General features: G+C 43.7%; 1 protein-coding gene across 8 annotated transcripts in view; it reads left to right on the forward strand.

Moving 5' to 3' along the window:
- AMBRA1 (autophagy and beclin 1 regulator 1) overlaps nt 1-20,913 on the forward strand; it is a 163,277-nt gene that overhangs the window by 81,154 nt on the left and 61,210 nt on the right. The gene's annotated exons all lie outside the window — the stretch shown is intronic.

Below are 20,913 nucleotides of genomic sequence, written 5' to 3' on the forward strand. Positions count from 1 at the left end.
TTATAAAACCAAGGGTACAGTGTTATAACTATTGCTATAGTTGTTATAACTATTGTTATCATTTTAACTATTGTTTTATGTTATCTCATGTTCCAGGCATCCTTCTGTTTATTGTGTGTTGTGGGTACAACTAAGATACATCTTTTATAAGAATTTACTTTTCTTTTCTTGTTAACTTTATTTTTGGTTGTTTTCTGCCTCTCTCATCTTTTTAGAAAACACTGGTTTGAAAACACAGGTCCACTTTCCTAGATATTTCCCACTTTCCTGGTATGTTAGGATATTACTTTTAGGAGCCCTGTCTAGTCTAGTTTGGCCAACTAAGTGGATATCTGGGTAGTTGGCTGTGCCGACATTTAAAAAATAGTTTAATTTGTCAACTTGATATCATAGTTGCCTAGTACAACAGCTTAATTACTGTATACCATATCTTCACTTGAATTGGCAAATCTGGGAAAGATTAAAAGTAGTGAATATAGTTGAAGGCTATCATGGTACACTTACATGAGTATGAACAGAAATGAAGGATCATTCTGGTGTTAGACACTTTATCTGCTTGGCTGGTCCATTCTCCATGTTCTTGACCTCTCCAGTAGGCAGGCTGATAAAGTGAGTGGCACATTCCAGCTCAACATCAATTAAGATAGCTGTTTGTAAATCCCAGATAAATGGACAATTAGTGGTGGAGGTACTAGCTAGGACCGCTTTAATAATTAACCCAATTACCTTTCATTCTGCTCCAGTGATGAAAGTGAAGGCGATAAGGGGCTGGCTTGGTTGCCTGGGAAACAGAGAAATAAAAGCAGCACTCCTCCCAGAGAACCCAGCTTTCACAGATGCCTTTCAGCACCAAGAGCCTTGTACTTATTTGGCTTCCATCAGTCACTGAGCATCCGTGCTGTCTCTACCCCAGCCTTTTATTGCATCTCCTTTATCCACTAGTGAGACGTGTGCTCGTCAAGAACATAGGTTCTAGTTTCTAAGCTGAATTGTCTGTTGCTTCTTCAGGCTTTTCTAGAGGAAACTATCAGCGCTTGTCAATGAACTTTTCTCTTCCTTTTATAATGTGTGACTGAGTTTTTCTGTGCCTTCATCTCTCTCTGCCCTGGGAAATTTCCTCTTGATCGCCCCCCGCTGACGCTTTACACCTGTGCTCTGTCTGTACACTGTCACTTTGAGATGTACATACCACTTTCTAAAAGCTTAGCGTTTTCCAGAGCACTTTGAGTCTTTTAAAAGATTTTAATGGTTCTGCCCTTACAGAGTTACTGTCTGGCCAGGAGTAGCCTGGTTTTCTATATTGTTATTGTTTGTGTGGTTTTCTTGGGGGGGGGGGGCGGGGGGGATGTATTAAAAATTTAATAATTCCCCTGAGACTTTTAACTGCCAATCCTGATAGACTCTGTGTGTGTGTGTGTGTGTGTGTGTGTGTGTGTGTAACTCAGACCTGCCTGGGCTTGAACCAGGAATTTATGAGTTTGGTGGAGTTTGAAGTAACTCGGAGTGCGTCCCCATCTCTCGTTTGCATGGGTCTGTGAGCCTGAGGGGAGCCCGGGAATGACAGCTGCTGCTTGCCTTGTGGAGCTGGCTTGAGAGGCAGCAGAGCAAAGCATTCAGGAGTCTGGGCTCCGGAGCCAGGCTCTCCAGGCTCAGATGCTCGTGCTGCTGCTTCCTCGCAGTGTCCTCTTGGTTGGTTTAATCTTTTCTTGGGACTCAGTTTCTTCATCTGTAAAATGGGCTTAAGAATAGTATTTCGCTCAGAGAATTGTTTGGAGGATTAAATAAGCTAATATAAGCACTTAGCATGTTTGGGGTTTTTGGCACACAGTAAGGGTTCAGTAGCCTTTAGCTTTTGTCATTAAGACTCTGACTGTAAGACTGACTGTAAGACTTTGGGGCCAGCATTGAGTTGGAGCTGTGCTGGTCTCCTCACTGATTATAGCCTTGCTGACCTCACTGTTCTTCTGTCTTCCTCAACAGTGCACTTCTGGGTCCCAAGCAGTGCTTTCTCCCCTTTGCTATGGTCAGTGAGTTGACAAAACTGGGAACTTGTGCTCTAAGACACCAGCAGATGGTAACCTGAAGTTCCCTATGTTGATAGTTTGACAACCTGATGTGTCCATTGTTGCCTGTAGTCATGTCAACCAAGAGGGTTAGATTAGAGGAGTCACAGAGTTTGCATTTGAGTAACCCTTTTCTGTCTCTGGTCAGAACTTACTCTCATGAAATAAGCATCTACTCTCCAGACCAAGTACTTGCTCCCGTGTAACCATGGCAACATAGGATTCTCAAAGTGGACCAATAGCATCAGCGTCATTTGGGATCTTGTTCCAAATGCAGATTCCTGATCCCTACCTCAGATACACTGAAGCAGAAATTCTGACTGTGGGCTTAGGAATTTGTGTTTTAAATGGTCTTCTAGGTGATCCTGGTGCACTTGAAAAATTGAGAACTACTGCTCTAGATTAACTCATTAAAACAAGGGACAGAGGCAGAGAGGAAGAAATGGGAAGAGACGACTTGCTAACACATTAAGGAGTGTGCGTGCCCAGAATCTAAGATGCGTTGGTCCTGGTGAGCCCCTGGTTTATAAGTCTTCTTTATCTGGAGCTATGAGTAATGGGGCGGAGGGCGGGGGGTGGGGGGATGAATGAATTTGTCATTGCCTGCAGAGTGCTCAGCTGGTATATAAGCAATTTTTACTTGATAAACATGTATTGAGCTTCTGTTTGTTTCAGTGGCACAGTGTTAGGTATATGATAGTATCCAGATGAAGAAGACATGATCTCTGCTTTCCATACACTTTCCACCTGCTATGTAAGCCCGTCATGCTCAGAAACAGCTAGAGGACAGTATGTCTTGTGCTAAATGCTAAGGTAGAAGTATACACAAAAAGCTGGCCATTGGAGTGCAGAACCCACCAGCGTCTCTATGGCGGAAAATAGGAGTCTCTTAAGCTTTTTTGATGGGACCACAGGTTCTTGTCGACTCTGCTAGGAGTTTTCTTCCTAGGCAAAATTGACCTATAGCCTTTCTTCCAGCTTCTTAACCAATCTCCTGTCAGTTCCCCTTCTTCCTCCTGAAACAGAAAGGTGGGCATGAAGATATCTGGGCTGAGACCCTGCTGTGCAACTTGTCCTGTAAGTTCTCTGTACCTGGGGCTTCCCTCGACCTAGAGGTCTCAGCGTTTGAGTCCTGTGGCTTCTGCACGTCTTAGAAATGCTTCTCATTTTGCAGATGCAACTGAAGATGCCCTCTCATCTCCCAAGGACCCTCTGTAATGCCAGAACCCTTCTATTTCTGTCTTCTTAGGTTATGATTAGTACATGCTTTGATATGTTTTGTAACCCCTCAGAACACATGATACAATACAGAAAGCTATGGAGGAGATGTGAGTAAAGAATAAGCGAAATATGAGGTCAAAGCCCCCCCTTTTTTTTCCAGTGGAGGCAGTAGCCAGTCTTCTCTTTGTTTGAGATTAGAGATCTTATACACACTCTGGAAAGACTTGAAATAGTCTTCATTGCTATCCCATCTACTCCATTCTTTTTTTACCCGAGTCCTTGGTAGGAATGCTAACCCGTCACCTCCTTCTTTTTAAAACTCTGATCTCATATTAACTTTTCTTTCCCTTTCTCAGTTCATGTCCTCAGGCAGTCTCATTTATTCCAAACTGGCTGGAAATGCCATGGGAGCTGGCAGACAGCACCTCTCACCCTCTCTACCAAAGTAGAGCCAACCTGTGGGTGTTAATTTCCTTTCTTTAACACCTGCTGATCCACAAGGCTGGCTCTTCCCCCAGGGCCCTTGTGGCACTCAGCTGGAAGCCCAGAGCAAGCACAGATAGATATCTTGGTGCAAGTGGTGAGGTGGAAATAGGCACCTGGGTGACCAGGGGCCTTTTGAAGCGTTGAGACTCTTCGGGGGGTGTTTGTTTTGGTCGGGTGTTTAGTGTCATCTCAGGGCAGAAAGCTGTCCTGTAGTGACACACTCCAACCTGTAAAAGCAGTGTCTCGTGTTACAGGGCGACCGTCACGAACCCCTGTGTTTGTCTGAGGCCCAGCTCAGGGCAGGTGTGTGCCATGCAGAAGGGCCCAGCTTCACTGCTGCTGCCTTGAGCTGTGGGGTCATATTCTTTGGAATTGCTTGGCAAGCACACTCATGATTCATACTCTGATGGCTCATGGCTGGTGAAGCACAAGCCCCAAAATGCTCTTCCTGGGCAGAGAGTTTAACTGGCCCAGGCTGCGAAGGAACAGGGGGAAAACCAGACAGGACGTCAAAGGTCTAGGTTCCCAGTGGCAGGCCAAGGAGGTCGGATGTGCTCGAGGCATGTGAGGAAAAATAGCAGCATTCATTTTCATGAATAAATCTGTCTAAGAAGGTGAATTTTCTTCAGAATCTGCCATATTGCCAGTGGCAGCTTTGGTAGTACTTGCTCATTCTTCCAATAGGAAGCTCACAACAGTGTCTTTATTGTAATTTCCCTGGACTAGTAAACAAATGAAAAGGAGTGACATGGAAATATCTAGTAACTTCCTCAATAGAATGAATAGCTTAGAGACTATGACAGTTCTGTAGCAGCATTTAAAATTTTCCAAAACATCCCTCTTCATGCTGAACTGGTAAAAGGGTTGTGGATAGAAGTAATGCAGTAAGTTAAGCTTAGTACCTTGAGCTAAGGTGGCCGAGTGGTAAAGAATCTGCTTGCCAATGCAGGAGACGCAGGAGACATGGGTTCACTCCCTGAGTCGGGAAGATCCCCCTGGAGGAGGAAATGGCAACCCACTGTAGTGTTTTTGCCTGAAAAATCCTATGGACAGAGGAGCCTGGCGGGCTGCAGTCCATGGGGTCACAAAGAGTCGGACACGACTGAGCACGATGTTAGATCATATTTGCAAAATGCGGTGACTGGTGGAATGATTGCTTCAGATGTGCTGAAAACAGACCCTAGAGCACTTTCTTATGCCAGATAGAGCTCTAAGCACTGCTCACATATTATTTCACTTAGTCTTCACAGTATTCTAGTGATGCCTTGTTATTACTCCTGTTTACAAATAAGGAAACTGAGGCATAAGCAGATGAAGTAATTTGCGCACGACCACAGCTCCTACTTGACAGAGTAGGAATCAGAACTCAGGCTGTCTAGCTTTAGGTTGGGACTTCTCAAACAGAACCATCATGGGGTATAGGGTGATTCCTTGTTGGCAGAAAAACAGGCTGAAAAGTTAAACTCTGGCTTTACTCTAAGAAAACAAAAAATAATTTGTTCAGCCTATGAAACTGCTACTGGGGAGCAGGCTACAAATTCTCTTATATTCTTGTTGCAGTTCCTCTCCCCTCGAAAGAGCCCTGTAGAAGAAATACATTCCCAAACAATGACTCCTGAAGCAGTAATTACACTGTTGCCGTCCCATCGGGAAGAAGGCTGGGGCGGTGATTACATTCCCAAACAAAGCTGCTCCAGTATAATTGCACTGTGCTGCTCTTATCTGTCTGGGGAAGGCAGGCCTCTGGTCTCCATCCTCATTCGTTTTTGAGATGGAATCCGAATAGCATTCAATTAATAGGCAAGGCCCAGGCACAGGGAAGTCAGCCAAAAGAGCCAAGAGGACATTAACTTGCTCTTAGTGTTTTCCTCCCACTGCTTTCCAGACCTTTAAGTATCAGCAGATTTGAGGATGAGCCCATTTGAAGAAATGTATTTGACTAATGAAGAGTTAGAGACCCCTGCTTAGAAGGTGTGCCCCCACGCCCTCATGGGTCTTTGTGCTTGAAGAAGAGGCAGTTAGGTAGCAGTGAAATTCCCCTGTCATCCCCAGTAGCTTTTGGTCTATCAGAGATTGGTCCTTCCTTCAAATCTTTCCCCCACATATCAAGTGTGAATGTGTATATATCTATTTATATATATTTGGTGTGTATAGCTTCTAGTTGTGGATCAGGAAGCCCCTCTCTGGTTCTGTTGAGATTATAAGGCTGTCTTTTGTGAAATTTCAGCAGTCATCCCTAGATCTGGATTGAAAGAAGACATAACCTAATTTAATGGTTTTGTTTTATGATTCAGAGGACCGAAAACTGCCTGTGACCTCTTAGGCATGCTTGTTGAACTAGAGCAGAGAAAGGGAAAGAGTGTCTGTTATCAGGTTGAGGGTTGCACAGACCCCTTGGGAGGGGTGTATCCTTGGCCACACTAACCACCCCAAAATACACTGGCTTTAAAAAAGTGTTGGTCGTTCCTCACAATTCCGTGGGTCCAGCGGGTGTTTCTCTGATCTGAGCGTGCTTGGCAGCTCTGTGTCTGGTGATGGCTTGGCTGGGTATGGGTGGTCGTGGTTGATGTAAGAGGACGGTGGCCTGCCGAAGATCACCACATCACTCGTCCTTGGAGCCCGTGAGTGCGTTGCTTTACCTGGCAGAAGGAACTTTGCACGTGTGATTGAGATTTTGGGATCGGGAGATGACACTGAACTATCTGTGTGGACCCAGTCTAATCACATGAGCCTTTGAAAGCAGAGGAGAAGGGCAGACAGGTCAGTCAGCGAGATGCAGTGGTAGAAGATGGGAGTTGTTCGGTGCTCATCCACGAGTCAGCAAGAAAACCAGAACCTCAGTCCTAAAACTGCAAGGAACTGAACTCTGCCAAAACAAATGCGCAAGGAAACAAACCCTCCCCAAGAGCCTCCAGAAAAATAGCATAATCCTGCCACCACCTTGATTTTAGCCCACGAGACACTCGTTGGACTTCTGACCTGCAGCAATGAAAAATAGTACATTTATGTTAAGCTGCTAAGTTTGTGGTTCTTTGTGACTGTAGCCACCACAAACCGGTGCAGATGGCTTCACACATAGCTGGCCTCAGCTGCAGTAGCTGGTCCCTTCTCCCTTCACCAGTTTTTCCTCAGAAAGTCTCTCAGGCTTCCAGAGAGGAATGAGCCATCAGGCCCCGACGCAAGGAGCACTCGGCGAGTCTCTGCTTTCTTACTTCTGTTATTGTCCCGTCAGCCAACAAAAGCCACTTGGCTAACCCCAGAGTCAGAGAGGGGACTGTCTCTATAAGCGCATGGTTTCAGAGGAGAGGCTTGAATCGTGAGGGATCATCACAAGGATACCACAAATGAAGTCAGTTTTTGAGATCTGAGGTAGCCTAGTAACTCACTGTTAACAAACTGCTTTTTATTTAAAGTGTCCTTACATATACGTGGAAGGAAAGTTTCAGCATACCAAGGGTTATTGATGTCTAGATTTTGAATTCCAGAGAAATATCTTGATTTTTCATTATTTAAACCATTTAAATCATTATTTGGTTTATTCAGAGAGACATGCATTTGGAAATGACATCCGAATGGAAAACTAGATGCTGGTTTTCTAGACAGAGCATTTCAGAAAAACTATCTTTTTTCTCTGTTTTCTGGGATGTAGCCGTCTGTTTCTGTGTGCGGGAGGGTAAAAGATGTGCAGAGAGCTCTGTGGGTGGTTGGGCCCTTTGGGGCCACATGTATTTCTGTGTGGGAGTAAGACTGACAGGATTAACTGTGCGAGCACTTACTAAATTGGCTGTGAGTGAACCTGTACCCGTGGCATCGTTTATAATCTGCAACTTCTTTAACAGGAGCAAATTGGAAGAAAAGTTCCTAAAAACTAAGGCAAAGGATCTTTGCATGGCCAGTGACTGGGGCACATTATGTTTTCTTAGAGCAGTTGTTGGGAGAAGCTAGAATTCAGTTCTTCTCAAGCATAGGAGTAAGGTTTTGCTTGGCCTTATTGATGAGACTGGTTAGAAACTTATTTTATGGGCTTCAAATACAAAGGCACAGATTGGGCCTCAGTCACGTCGAGACAGATGTCATATTCACTAGTCATTCCTTTAGAACACGCTCGACGTTCAGAGCCATCTCCATAACTTGGTGGGACGCAAGCTGTGCTGTTAGTGAGCTTGGAATTTTGCACTGGGCAGTTGGGTTCAAAATAGGAAGGCCTATGTACAAGAAAGGTGTGTACTTCTCATTGGAGATTTAAGCTGGCTTTCTCAAGAACTTCGTCCAGCTCAGCAGGGTACCCTGTGGTTTAGTGTGTTCCCTGAGCATCGCTCTGCTCTGCCTCAGAGCTCAGCCAGGATTCGTGAAATGACTGTGAGGCAGGCAGGGAGCTGCTGCCGCAGCTTGCAATGCATGTGCATGGCCATGTCTGCTCCTAGAAAGTGAAGAGAAGCAGCTTGGCCCGCACTGGGGAAGATTCCACTCGCAAGAGGAAACGGAGCAGCGGTATGTCTTGGGAGGAAGAACAGTGCCGAGAATGGAAATGTACAGACTGTTTGAAGAGGCAGAGGCGCTCGCCAAGCCAAATAAAACTAGAGCTTATCTCTTAACTGCTGATAAGAAGTTAGAATGTATAGTGATGGGATTCAGCCAGTATCCTTCCTTTCTTCTGCATTTGCTTTTTGGGTCCCCATCCCCTCCTGCCTTTAGACCTTTATCCATCATGGGTCACCAAATTTAAACTTGATATTCTTTACAGCAAAGCAAATAGAGCTAACATAAGACCTAACTGAGAGCTTATAGAAGTCACAAAGTGTTTCTTGGCCTAAATATTTTCATTAATTCTGCTGAAGTGAGATGACTGGGGAAAAGTGGTAAAATGTTAAATTGCTTCTTAGGAAACTAATTAAAACTGAACGTATCAATGCAAAGCTTGAAATAAGTTGTTTCAAATACTCCAGTTTCTCCACTCCCATGTTCCTGATAGAGAGACTACAGGGACAGCTTAAGAACACCTGATGTGAAGAACTTTCCAGCTGTTCTAATCTTTGTCTTACCAAGGAAGAACTCTTAAGGTCCTGTGGGATAGAAGCAGCCAGCACCGAGAGTTAGCTTGGGAGTCATTAATACCCCTCTGTTGCTATCAAGCAAGCCAAACCACCCTTGAAAATAATACCATCTAGGTGAAAACAGTGAGCTTGCCCTCCTGGCAGCTTTAAGACCCAACTGTCCCCACTTCACCTATTGAACTGCCAACTCTAAGACTCATTTATAGAATTTCTCAAGCTGCCACTGGGTGGAAGTACTCGGGGAATTGGTCATGGAATTTGGAGGCGATAGCTGTGAAGGAAATGTTTAGCGTCAGGTTCACTTTTTGTCCCATCTAACATAATTACTAAGTACACCATGTTTTGGTTTTGCTGTTGTTATGGGTGTTCAGTCACTAAGTCACATCTGACTCTTTGCTACCCCCATGGACTGCAGCATGCCAGACCTTCATTATTTCCCAGAGCTTGCTCAGACTCAAGTCTGTTGAGGTGGTGATGCCATCCAACCATCTCATCCGCTGCCTCCCCCTTCTCCTTTTGCCTTCAGTCTTTTCCAGTATCAGGGTCTTTTCCAGTGAGTCACCTCTCCATATCAGGTGGCCAAAGTATTGGAGCTTCAGCATCAGTCCCTCCAATGAATATTCAGAGTTGATTTCCTTTAGGATTGACTGGTTTGATCTCCTTGCAGTCCAGAGGACTCTCAAGAGTCTTCTTCAGCACCATAGTTTGAAAGCATCAATTCTTTGGTGCTCAGCCTTTCTTTATGGTCCAACTTTCACATCCATACATTACTATTGGAAAAACCATGGCCTGGCTATACGGACCTTAGTTAGTGTGGACTTACTGTTAGTCTTCATTTTCAGGCATGAGATACAGCTGCCTACCTTTTCCCTTGTGTTATTACCATCTCTCCTACATGTGAGAGGGACTTTTTTCCTGAAAGGCTAATGCATTGTGGAGAGAGACAGTTCTCTTTTTTAACACCTGAAGAAAATTTAAGAGTATAGAAATCTTGAAAAAAATCATCTTAGTCTTGGTATCTGGGGATCTCCTTTATTTAAAGGTGCCTGCTAGGAATTCCCTGGCAGTCCAGTGGTTAGGACTCCAACCTTTCCCTGTCAAGGGCCAGGGTTCAATCCCGGGTCAGGGAACAAAGATCCCGTAAGCCACACAGCATGGCAAACAAATAAATAAAATAAACACACCTGCTTCCTTTGTCCTCCTCATTTTGGACGCTAGACTTCCCTCTTCTACCTCTCTCCTCTTCTGAGACCTTAAAGTTAAGAGTGAAAAGGATGCAGCAAGAAATTACAGGATTCTTCCAGCAAAAGCTAAGCAGTGTTGGTTACAAGTTGACTGTTTCACATTTTACAATTTTACATGACTCATAACTTTTGTGTGGGGAGTATAACTGAAACAAACTATCAAACTTGAAGTGGCCTCCGGGCCACTGTCTCTGAAAGGAAATGTTGAAAAGAGTTCTTAGACCTAATTTTGACAAATTGAATCATACTCAGAGCTGCTCTGAAATCTTTTTTGTTTGTTTCTTAATTGGGCAGTCTGTGATGGGAGGGGGTTTTTTATGTGTGTGCATAGATAGACTCAGTCAAAGAATATTGCAAACAAAAACAGACAGGATTAAGATCTAGTCTACTTCGCAGAGAAATCCATGCCCCATTCCTTTTTCAACCTAGGACTTTTATATTAAACGTGAATATTTCACTTATGTTTTCCCTTGGCTTCAGTATTCATAAATGGTGAACATTAGGAGCTACCAAGAAGTCACCCATAGCTGCTTTCTTGTGAGAAGCCAAAGGTTTGGATTCTTCTTTTAATCATAACTAAGTTTTTATATTCCAAATCATGCCTAGCACCGGGCCTTGGAGGCTCCGTGCCATTTAAGCTGGCCAGGACTGAAAACTAGTTGGGTCCACTTTCAGAAGGACCTAAAATACTTTATTTGTTATAAAATTTTTGCTACTGATGAGACTTTTCTTCCATTTAAAACATTCAGTCCACTTCACTTGTTTTCTCTTCTCCTCACCTTCCCTCCAGGTGCTCAGGTTGATCCTGTGGGAACATAGCGTGACCACCCTCATTCTGTAGGTACCTGTGGACCTTCTCAAGCTGAACCTTACAATTTCCATTTCTCAGCTACACTCTGTGTCACTTCTCTTGTGGCTTTCTTGACTTCCGATCCCCACCCCCATCTCTCTTGCTCCAAAGACCATGCCCAGCATCTCCTTAGATGATAGATAGTGATTAGACGTCCTTGGCGCACTAGTGCCATACGTCTCTCCTTGAGCCTCACTCTGTCTGCTCGGCGTGGGGAAATCTAGAATGAGTACAAGCCCTTGTAGGTTTCCCCCACTCTGTCCAGTAGTCAGCAGAGCTACGTGAGAACAAGATTTAGGGTCTCTCCCTGCATATGAGAAGGATGTGAATGATCTCTTCTGTTTGTGTCGATCTTATACCTCAGAACAGTTATTTGCTCATTTATTCCCTTATTCGTGGAAAACTATTTGCCTCTGGTGGTTCTAATATATATTAACTTCATTATGAAAATAATCAACCAAGAAAAATACCAAAACCAACCAATTTTACTACTTCTCTCATTGCCATTCAGACAGATAATATAGTCCTGTTCTTAAGTTTGTGTGTTATGAATTCAGTGGATCTTGCCCAACTAGGAATCAAACTTGCAACCCCAGCATTGATAGTGTAGAGTTTTAACCACCGGACTATAAGGGAAATCTCTGGAATATACTTCTTGAGTGCTGCAACTTGCCAGGCCCTACTGTAAGTGCTGGGGACTTATGCTAGAAAGAAATAGATTAACTTTTAGGTTCAATTGCTATTTTCATACCTTTTCAAAAGTGTTTTAAATTACTGTATCCAGAAGTCCTAGATTTTATCTGATTCCTTACTCCTAATTATTATATCAGAGTGGCTGTCATTCTGATGTGATACAGGAGGATGTAGGCTTTAATGAATGTCTTTGGCACTGATCGTTAATTGCTGATTTCCTGGTGATGTTGCAATAAAGTATTAATTAACCACTAAATCCAAGTTGACCTCTTAGTTAAAGAGACAGCTTTGTTTTCCTGAAGGGAGACTGGGCTTTCTGTGTACTGCCTAACACACTGGTAATCCACCAAGTTTTGACTGGTGGGTACAATGCAGTTTTGCTAAATAAAATCATTATTGCAGTGTAAGCTTAACTTTGGGCCTGTGAACTTGCACCTGTGTTTCAGAGTAGGATACAAGTTGGTAGGAGTAAGAGGTAAGAGGCTGGTGCTGAAGACAGAGCTCGTGCTCCCTAGAGCGTGAGAGGTTGGCGTGGTGAGTGAGCAGTCAGAGCGGCAGCAAGGCCCTCAGATGGGCACGGCGGGTCATTGTCTCATTAAACCAGTGTTGGCGTTCTCATGATGGAAAACGGCTTTACTGCTGGCCTGTGTCTTTTAATCGCTTCAAAAATACTGCGCCACCCCCCCAGTCTAGTACCCAAATGGTACATTATGGGCACAAAAGCACCGGGAGCTACTGATTTTGTGTGTTAGAAACTGCGCTAGACGTTGACGGCCAGGTCGCTGTCATTCTGGCTCCTTCAATAATTTACAGGGTAATTTGAGTGAGTCACTCGGTCTCTTTGTCTGCTTGACAGGTAAGGATGAGGTTAGCCTTAGCTAACCAGGTTATTTGCAGTACCTGAATTACTTGGCACAAGCTGAGATCACCAACTTCAGATGTTCTAGTGACAGGAACACCCCGATGCTAAGAGAGAGGCTCAGGTGGCCATAAAGAACCCATCTCAGCTTAATAAGCGGAGCTGCTGAAGCACATCTGAGTTGTGCTAGGCACCCTTGGGACAGAAAAGAAATACTTCTTGATGAACTAAATAGAGGTGGTCACAGTAACAGATAGAGGAAGCAGAACTTGTTTAGGGTTTGTGCATAATCTTCTCAGAGACTGAATGTAGTTTGTGAAGTGTCCTTTGACTCTCCTTGACTAATTATTGTTTGGATCTCTTGGCAGTTTTTCCAGGAATGTAAAGCCAACCAGAGATCTTCAGTCATTCTCTGCTCTCTTTGCAAAAGTTAGTGTAGATGTGAAATAAGGCATCAAATCCTGAAAACATAAAGTTATCTCTTAACCCTTTTGGGAGGCTAAAAATGCAAACATAAAGAAATACTCTGATGAAGCAAACCTAGATGATTGAATTTACTGCTGATTTGAGGAGAGGCCATAGAGCTTAATACTAAGGACAACCTAACTCAAATTTTGTCTCATTTCTTACTAACTGGGTAACCACGGGAGAGGTGTTTAGCTTATCTCAGCCTCAGCTTCCTTGTCTGTAGAAGAGGGACTCTGTAAGGCCTTTGAGTGACTGCCCTATTGAAAACTGCCAGTACTTTGCCCTCGGTACTTTCCATTCCTCTTGTGTGTTTTACATTTCTCTGTGACGCTTAACATAATTTTAACGTGCTGTGTGAACTCATGTCTTTGTTATATAGCTTTTCCTCCTCCCCCTCTGCAGAATGTAATTCCCATGAAGGCAGGAATTTTTATCTGTTTTGTTCACTGTCTGGCATGTCGTAGAAACTCACTATATATTTGTCTAATGAATAAACAGACTTCCTGTAGGGCAACTGTGAAGATTGAATGGGAACATTTATTAAATAAGAACTTAATGTGTCCCTTGGTACAAGATAAATACTTAGAAAATAGTAGCAATTATTGCACATGAAGTGTCTTGCTACATATTTTTGAAAACTGAACAAAACCCATAGTGTTGTTATATCAGAATGCCACATGTGGATATTAGGTGGGGCTCCCCTGGCGGCTCAGACAGTAAAGAATCCACCTGCAATATGGGAGACCTGGGTTCCATCCCTGGGTTGGGAAGATCCCCTGGAGGAGGGCATGGCAACCCACTCTAGTATTCTTGCCTGGAGAATTTCATGGGCAGAGGAGCCTGGTGGGCTCCAGTCCATGGGGTTGCAAAGAGCTGGACATGACTGACCGACTAAGCACACAGCTTAAAAATACGAAATATAAACTATTGCTGTGTTGTTTTCTGTAATGTTAATTATTTTTTTATTTTTGGCTGTGCTGCGTCTTCTTTGTTGAATGAGCTTTTCTCTGGTTGCGGTAAGCAGGGGCTACTCTCTAGTTGCAATGCACAGTCTTCTCGTTGTAGTAGCTTCTCTTGTTGCGGAGCACAGGCTGTTGGGTGTGCAGGCTTCAATAGCTGCGGAGTTTTGGTTCCCAGGTTTTAGAGCACAGGTTCAGTAGCTGTGGTGCACAGGTTTAGTTGTTCTGCAGCATGTGGGATCTTCCCAGACCAGGGATTGGACCCATGTCCCCTGCGTTGGCTGGTGGACCCTTTACCACTGAGCCACCAGGGAAGCCCCTTGTTGCTGTGTTTTATTTTACTCTCAAGGTAACTTCTGTTCAAGTTGGACCTGGGATATATAGTGTATTTACAGTTTTACAGTATTTTTCCTTGTATTCCCGTATTTGTATGCAAGTTTTGTGTCTCTCTCTAAAATTATTAGTTTCCTCAAGTCAAGAACCTTGTTTGTTTTTTCATATTTGTAGCCCCCAGTGCTTCTGTTACAGCCTATTTTGTGGTAATGCAAGGGTTATATTACTAAGACATTCAGTGTAATAAAACAAATCCTGTTACAAAAACAGAGTTTTGGGGAATTTTCCAGGTGTGCAGTGGAATTCCTGCATTTCTCTGCCAAGGGCACAGGTTCAGTCCCTGGTCAGAGAACTAAGATACTGCAAGCCTCACAGTATGACCACAAAATAAAAGAAACAAACAGTAGTTTCATTTGGAGGAGGGAGGTTTCTAAGAGTTAGAGAGTTCAACATACAACAACACATGAGGCATTTTCAGTTAAAATGTATTACAGCTATATGAATATCGGTATAAACCAAATCTAACATTTGATTACATCTTCATTTTCCTTAAGAGTGATGCCTAGGCCACTTAAAAAAAAAAAAAACTACCAGCACACATTGCTTATTACATATTCTTATCACTTTTTTTAAAAACCATTTTTTAAAATTGAAGTGTAGTTAATTTATAATGTTATGTCTCAGGTACACAGCAAAGCTATTCAGTTAGGAATAAATTTAAAAATGCATATGTATATATGTCTGTGTGGGTGTATTCTTCAGATTCTTTCCTATTATAGGCTGTTGGTGGTGGTAATCACTGAGTCGTATCCAACTTTTGTGACCCAGGGACTGTAGCCCACCAGGCTCCTCTGTCCATGGGATTTCCCAGGCAAGAATACTGGAGTGGGTTGCCATGTCCTTCTCCAGGAATTATAAGCTATTACCAAGACCTGTATTCAATAAATATAGGTCCCTGTGCTATATAGTAGGTCCCCACCACCCATCCACTTTATATACAATAATGTGTATATGCCAATCCCAAACTCCCTGTTCATCCATCTCATGGGGAAAGGAGGGTTATGACTGGCAAATTATGACAGGAACATTTCTTCTCCAGAAGAAGCAAAATTGTATGTAAAAGGAAATATAAATTGATTATACTGTTTTTGTATGTTGTGAATATTTATATGGTCAAATTACTGTAAATAATTAACATTATTTAATCTAAAAATGGGGTATAACTTCTTTGGAAGGGTGGGGAAGAAAAGGGCAGGAGAAATCGCCTCCCGTCTTAGGAAGCGAGGAGATAATTGTGAAAATTGAAAAATTAGTAACAGCAGAAATATGACAGTTAATTATCAGAAGAAAAATAGATAAAAGATTTAAAAAGCAATTGCTTCTGGAGAGCAGAAATCAAGGGAGACGATAGGGCAGGAGGCTGCTATTTAACTTTATTAGCCTTATAATACTCTTTAACTTTTAAAATTGTGTGTATGTAGTACTTTGATAAAAATTAAAATTTAAAAGCACTCCACTTTGTAATTCCCTTACTCAAAAAATTTCAAAGGATTTCTGTTTCTTGCTGTACAGATGACAAATTCCTTGTCTTTTTTTTCAGCCTGATTTTATATTCTGCCTTTGCTTCCCACTGAACTGATATTAGCCCTTGAACCCTGAGGCACCTTGAACAGTTAGAGCTTCTTTTGACTTGAACCATTCTCTTCCTCTCCTTTCCAAATCTATTTGCTCCTTCCTTTAAGCCTTAGCTTCTGTTTCTTCCCTAAGCTTTCCTGGCTTCCCCTCCCCAAGTCCAGTGACCTTTCCTAAACAGTTGTGCCTTTCATTAGACACTTAAGTTGCTTTTCTTGTTTGTAATGTTTTGGACATAAGTCTTATCTCCCCAACTGGATTATTGACTCCAACCAAGCAAAAAGGACATCTTATTACCATTATATATATATATCTTCCACTGTGCTATGTTTGATAGATATCTGTTTAATATTCAGTTCTCATTCAGCCATCAAAAAGCTCTCTGGTTTGAGTTCACTACTCTTGATTCTGGGCATGTCTCAAGACTCTGTACTTTGGCCTGAAAAATCTCTCTATCTCTGTCAGCCTTAGTGAGACTGAAGGCCAAAAGGTTTATTTCTTTGCGGATGATACTGTTTTTGATCGTCACAGCGTGCCTGTTGTTTTTAACAAAACATAACATGGACAATCCCTAATCTCCCCAACCCTTTGGGTGCTTAAGCATTTCAGATGTTTTGTATTATTTGAGAGAAATGCTAATTTATCATTACTGTCACCCCTCTGGGAATCTGTGAACCTTCTCCCTTTAAACTCCTGTGTCTCACGATTCTCTGTCCTGCAGAGAGCCAGGAAAAACAGAAACAAAGCCCTCTGCAATCTCCACAAAGCCCTCTGCAATCTCCACTGCTTTCTCTTTGCACTCTGTAAGAACAGCCACCTGGCTTTTACAGGTGCCCTCAAGAGCTTCATCAGTGATGTGTTCTCACCCACTGAGCAGGGCCCCAGGCATCAGTGCTGTGTTCTCACCCACTGAGCAGGGCCCCAGGCATCAGTGCTGTGTTCTCACCCACTGAGCAGGGCCCCAGGCATCAGTGATGTGTTCTCACCCACTGAGCAGGGCCCCAGCGTGGCCTGGGACACTGGTTCTTAGTCTCCTGGAGGACAGTGACCTCTCTGAGAGTGTGTGCTAAAAGCCTGGACTCTCCCCTCAGACAGAAAGGTGTATACAAATTGTAATAAAGAGCATCCCGGTTTTTTGTTTTATTCAGGTACAATAAAGCCAGCAGATGAAAAAGATAGTCTGTTGAGTAGATAGTTCCTTACTTAGGGTTCCTGAGCGTAGGGGGACACACCGGGCCGTGCAGGGCCACGTGGGGTAGTACCAGCGTCAGCCGGGGGCAGGAGGAGCTGGGGGGGGGCTGAGCCTGAGCCCTTCTCCCTGTTCTCAGAGGCAGGAGTGGGTGAGGCAAGGGGAGTGCGCTGCATAAATTCAGGATCGGATAGCCCACATAATGTTGACAGACCCCAGGGTGGTCCCTAGGTGTTGGTGCCTGGCTCTGGAGTGGTTTCAGCCAGAGGATGTGTTGATCGGGATGGGTTGGTTTACATGCTTGTAGACACTTGTTTGCTATCTCTGGGAATTAACTAACCTGGAGACTGGCAGTCTGTCAATCCACAAGGACCCCAAATATCAAAGCACCATAAGATATAGAAAACAAAAATGGCCTCATACAATGGCATACGCATACACACAATTTAATTTGCAGTTTCAGTGGTTTCTTGGGTCTTCAAAAGGCCATCTGTAGACCCAAGCAAGGTTTAAAACCCCACGTGGGCCCGGGCGCTCTGTGCCTTTGAATATAGTAGTTGAGTTTAGACTACTCTCTTCACAAGAAGATCTGTATTTAATTATCTATCTAGGCAAGAAAGTTGTAGCAACTGCTCGGTTTTTTATGGTAAAGCTTTTCTTTCTATGTTCTTTTGACTTTTACCCTAGGAGCTTATTTGTGGGTATTTCGTGCCAGGAAGGATAAGCCTGTATACCGTAATTGCTGCCTCAAGTCTGTGCTCACAGGGTGTCCTGATGACATTTTAAATACATGGAAAATTTTGGATGCATGAACTGTCTGGTGCTGAGTCTCTGCTGCATTTCTGCTCTGGCACCTGCTCCTCTCTTCTTGGAGTTTATCCCGTTGCCTAATTCTGTACATTGTCTCCAAGCCTTTCATTAAGCATTGTTGGAAATTTTGCTTTTTAACCTCAGCATCCCCGCTTATCTTTTCAACAGAAACAGAACCGGCTCTGACTACTAGGCATTTCCTCGAATGAAAAGCTCCCCATCTCGCCTTTTCTGACTTTTCAGAGCATGAAATGGCTGTGCTAATCCTGCTGGCCTCAAGGCAAGAACCTTGCAGAGGCTGACAAAGGGGATGGCGTGCTCCCAGCTTGTCTTCTCCAGAGGCCAGAAGGAGGAACTTTTTAACCTTACGCCGACTTGCAGTCAGAAACCTGCCCACCCCTGCTGTGTTTTGGCTGCAGTTAAGAAGGAAGTGAATCCTTGGAGTGTTTCCCCCGCATGTAACCATCAATTTCTTAGTGCCCTGAGTACTGTCTTTTGTAGAGTCCAGAGGTTGGGGAGTTTCCTAGAGTTCAGAAATCAGACACATGTTTTTGGCATTCTGGAGGTGTCCTGCTGGTTGCATGGGTGTTTCTCAGAGCCGGAGGTACTGAGGCTCCAGGGCAGCGAACTGAGTTGCAACTGTGTGCTTTGTGCAGGGCGCTCTTTCTAGGGTCCAAGGACGGTCCTTAGTTTAGTATGGACTTACCGCACAGCTTCTGCCGCAGAGTATCAAGATATTTCATATAAAGATGAGCAAATCATATATTTCCTTCCCATCAAAAGAGCCTATTTGTAGGAATTTCCTGGTGGTCCAGTGGTTAAGACTCAGTACTTTTACTTCCAGGGGCCCGGGTTTGATCCCTCGTTGGGAAATGAAGATCTTGCAAGCCGCACGACAAGGCCAAAACAAGAAAAGAACCTATTGATAATGGACTGTATGGATTCAGGTTCAGGGAAAAGTATTGAGCAGTAACAGAGCAAGTATATACTTAGCTTCTAGATTTTGAGTTGGACCTCTGGTGGACTGAGTTTTGTACTTGTCTTCAAGTGGACTGAGTAACGACAAGAGTCCTGCCTGGACTGGAAGGCAGGAGATGGAGCAGAAGGAATATGACAGAATAAGAGAGAGAAACAAAATGCCCTGGGGCTTCTGAAGAGAGGACCATGTCAGGTTAACGAGATCAGAAATGACTTCTTGTAAAAAGGGATTGAGAAAGTCCTTGACTGGGGGCAGGGATTGGGGGATTTTAGGAAGTATTTGTTAGAGGAGAGAGGAAGGAGCCCAGATAGTAGGAACAGTATAAACCAAAGTTCAAAAGTGGAAATCTATTTAAAGCATATTTCCAGAAACGTGAATAATGCAGGAGATAAGCACAGATAAGCACTGTCTGGATGGCAGACAGACTGTTGAGGGCCTTGAATCACAAACCAAGGAATCTAGTTTAGTTTCGGCAGCAAGGAGCCGTTAGAGACTTGTGAGCAGATGAGTGCCACAATCAAAACTTGCTTTTAAAAATAATCAGTCTGGTATTGGAAGAAGGATTGGCGTGAGGACAGTTGAGAGGAAGGAAGGTGGTTTTGTAAAGGACGAGGGCCCATAGCTTAGTGATAACAGCAAGATTCTTTCATGATGTTACTTCTTGTTGTTCAGTCGCTCAATTGTGTCCGATTCTTTGTGACCCCGTGGACTGCAGTGCGCCAGGCTTCCTTGTCCTTCACCATCTCCCAGAGCTTGCTCAAACTCATGTCCATTGAATCGGTGATGCCATCCAACCATCTCATCCTCTGTCATCCCCTTTTCCTCCTGCCTTCAATCTTTCCCAGCATCAGGGTCTTTTCCAATGAGTCGGCTCTTTGCATCAGGTGGCCAGAGTGTTGGAGCTTCAGCCTCAGAGTCACTCCCTCTAATGACTATTCAGGATTGATTTCCTTTAAGATTGACTGGTTTGACCTCCTTTCTGTTACTTACCCACACCCTCAGCAGCCTATCAAGAAGTTTGCAGGTTGTCATGCATTCTTTATGACGGCTAGAGACAGAGTTTGCCTTTAAAAGTGCCACCATACTCAGTGGTTTTCAGGCATCCCTGAAGAGTGATAGCAGACCCAGTGTTTCCTTAGGAGTGCATCTAACAGCTCTGGCAGAAAGGAAGACACTAAAACATATCTTAAAACTCCTTTTGCTTTCCCTTGTGAAATATCTCTTTCAAAACCTAGAGCTCTGCCACAGGCCTTTCTCAGAAATTTATCTAACCTGACGTTAAAAATAAACCTTTTTTTTCTTCAAGATAAGATGTTTTAAGGTGCTGTCTAAGAGAAAAACTTGGGGCATCTGTGTGTTTCGTCTCTGCAGACAGACTTCCTAGTGTGAACCCAGGAAGCCTATGGCCTTAAGAACCTCTGCTTTTGCTGAGTGCGAAGTTTGTGTGACCGTGTGCCATTGATAGCTGTCTGCCGGGTGGTTCCACCAGTGCAGTAGCTCATGCTTTACATGGTATAAACTTGATCCACAGAGACTCCGGATATGTTTCTGTGGGAGAAATCTTCTGTCACGAATTCTGAGTAAACAATGTGGCCGTCTCTGCCCGCCTTTGGAGTTTGCTGGGACTCCATATCCCAGAGTGCTTCACTTCAGCCAGTGACTGTCTCACCCGGACTGTATTGGACAAGGCTTGAGATTGTGGGGAAACATTAAAGGTCCTCACCGTGTGTCTGCAGCTTCTTGTTTGTCTCTTTCCTCCCTATCCCTTTTGTCGTTTCAATAGTGAGAAAAGGTAATATAAAAAAGTATAAATACATCTATACAGGCACACACATCTATATATACAACAAGCCTCTGTGCCTCAGCAACCAGCGTGTAATAGTTGTTAACAGTTTGCCCCTGCTTGCCTCAGTTCTGTTTTTTGGCAGCCTCGTGGCTTGCAGGATCTTGGTTCCCCTGCAGTGAAATCGCGGAGCCATAACCAGTGGACCATGGAGGAGTTCCTCCTTCAGTTCTTGAAAATAAGAATCTTTCCAGATAAAGTCAGAGTTCCCTTTGACCTCCATAATTGTA

Source organism: Odocoileus virginianus, chromosome 10, assembly GCF_023699985.2.
Source record: "Odocoileus virginianus isolate 20LAN1187 ecotype Illinois chromosome 10, Ovbor_1.2, whole genome shotgun sequence".
Lineage (NCBI taxonomy): Eukaryota > Metazoa > Chordata > Mammalia > Artiodactyla > Cervidae > Odocoileus > Odocoileus virginianus.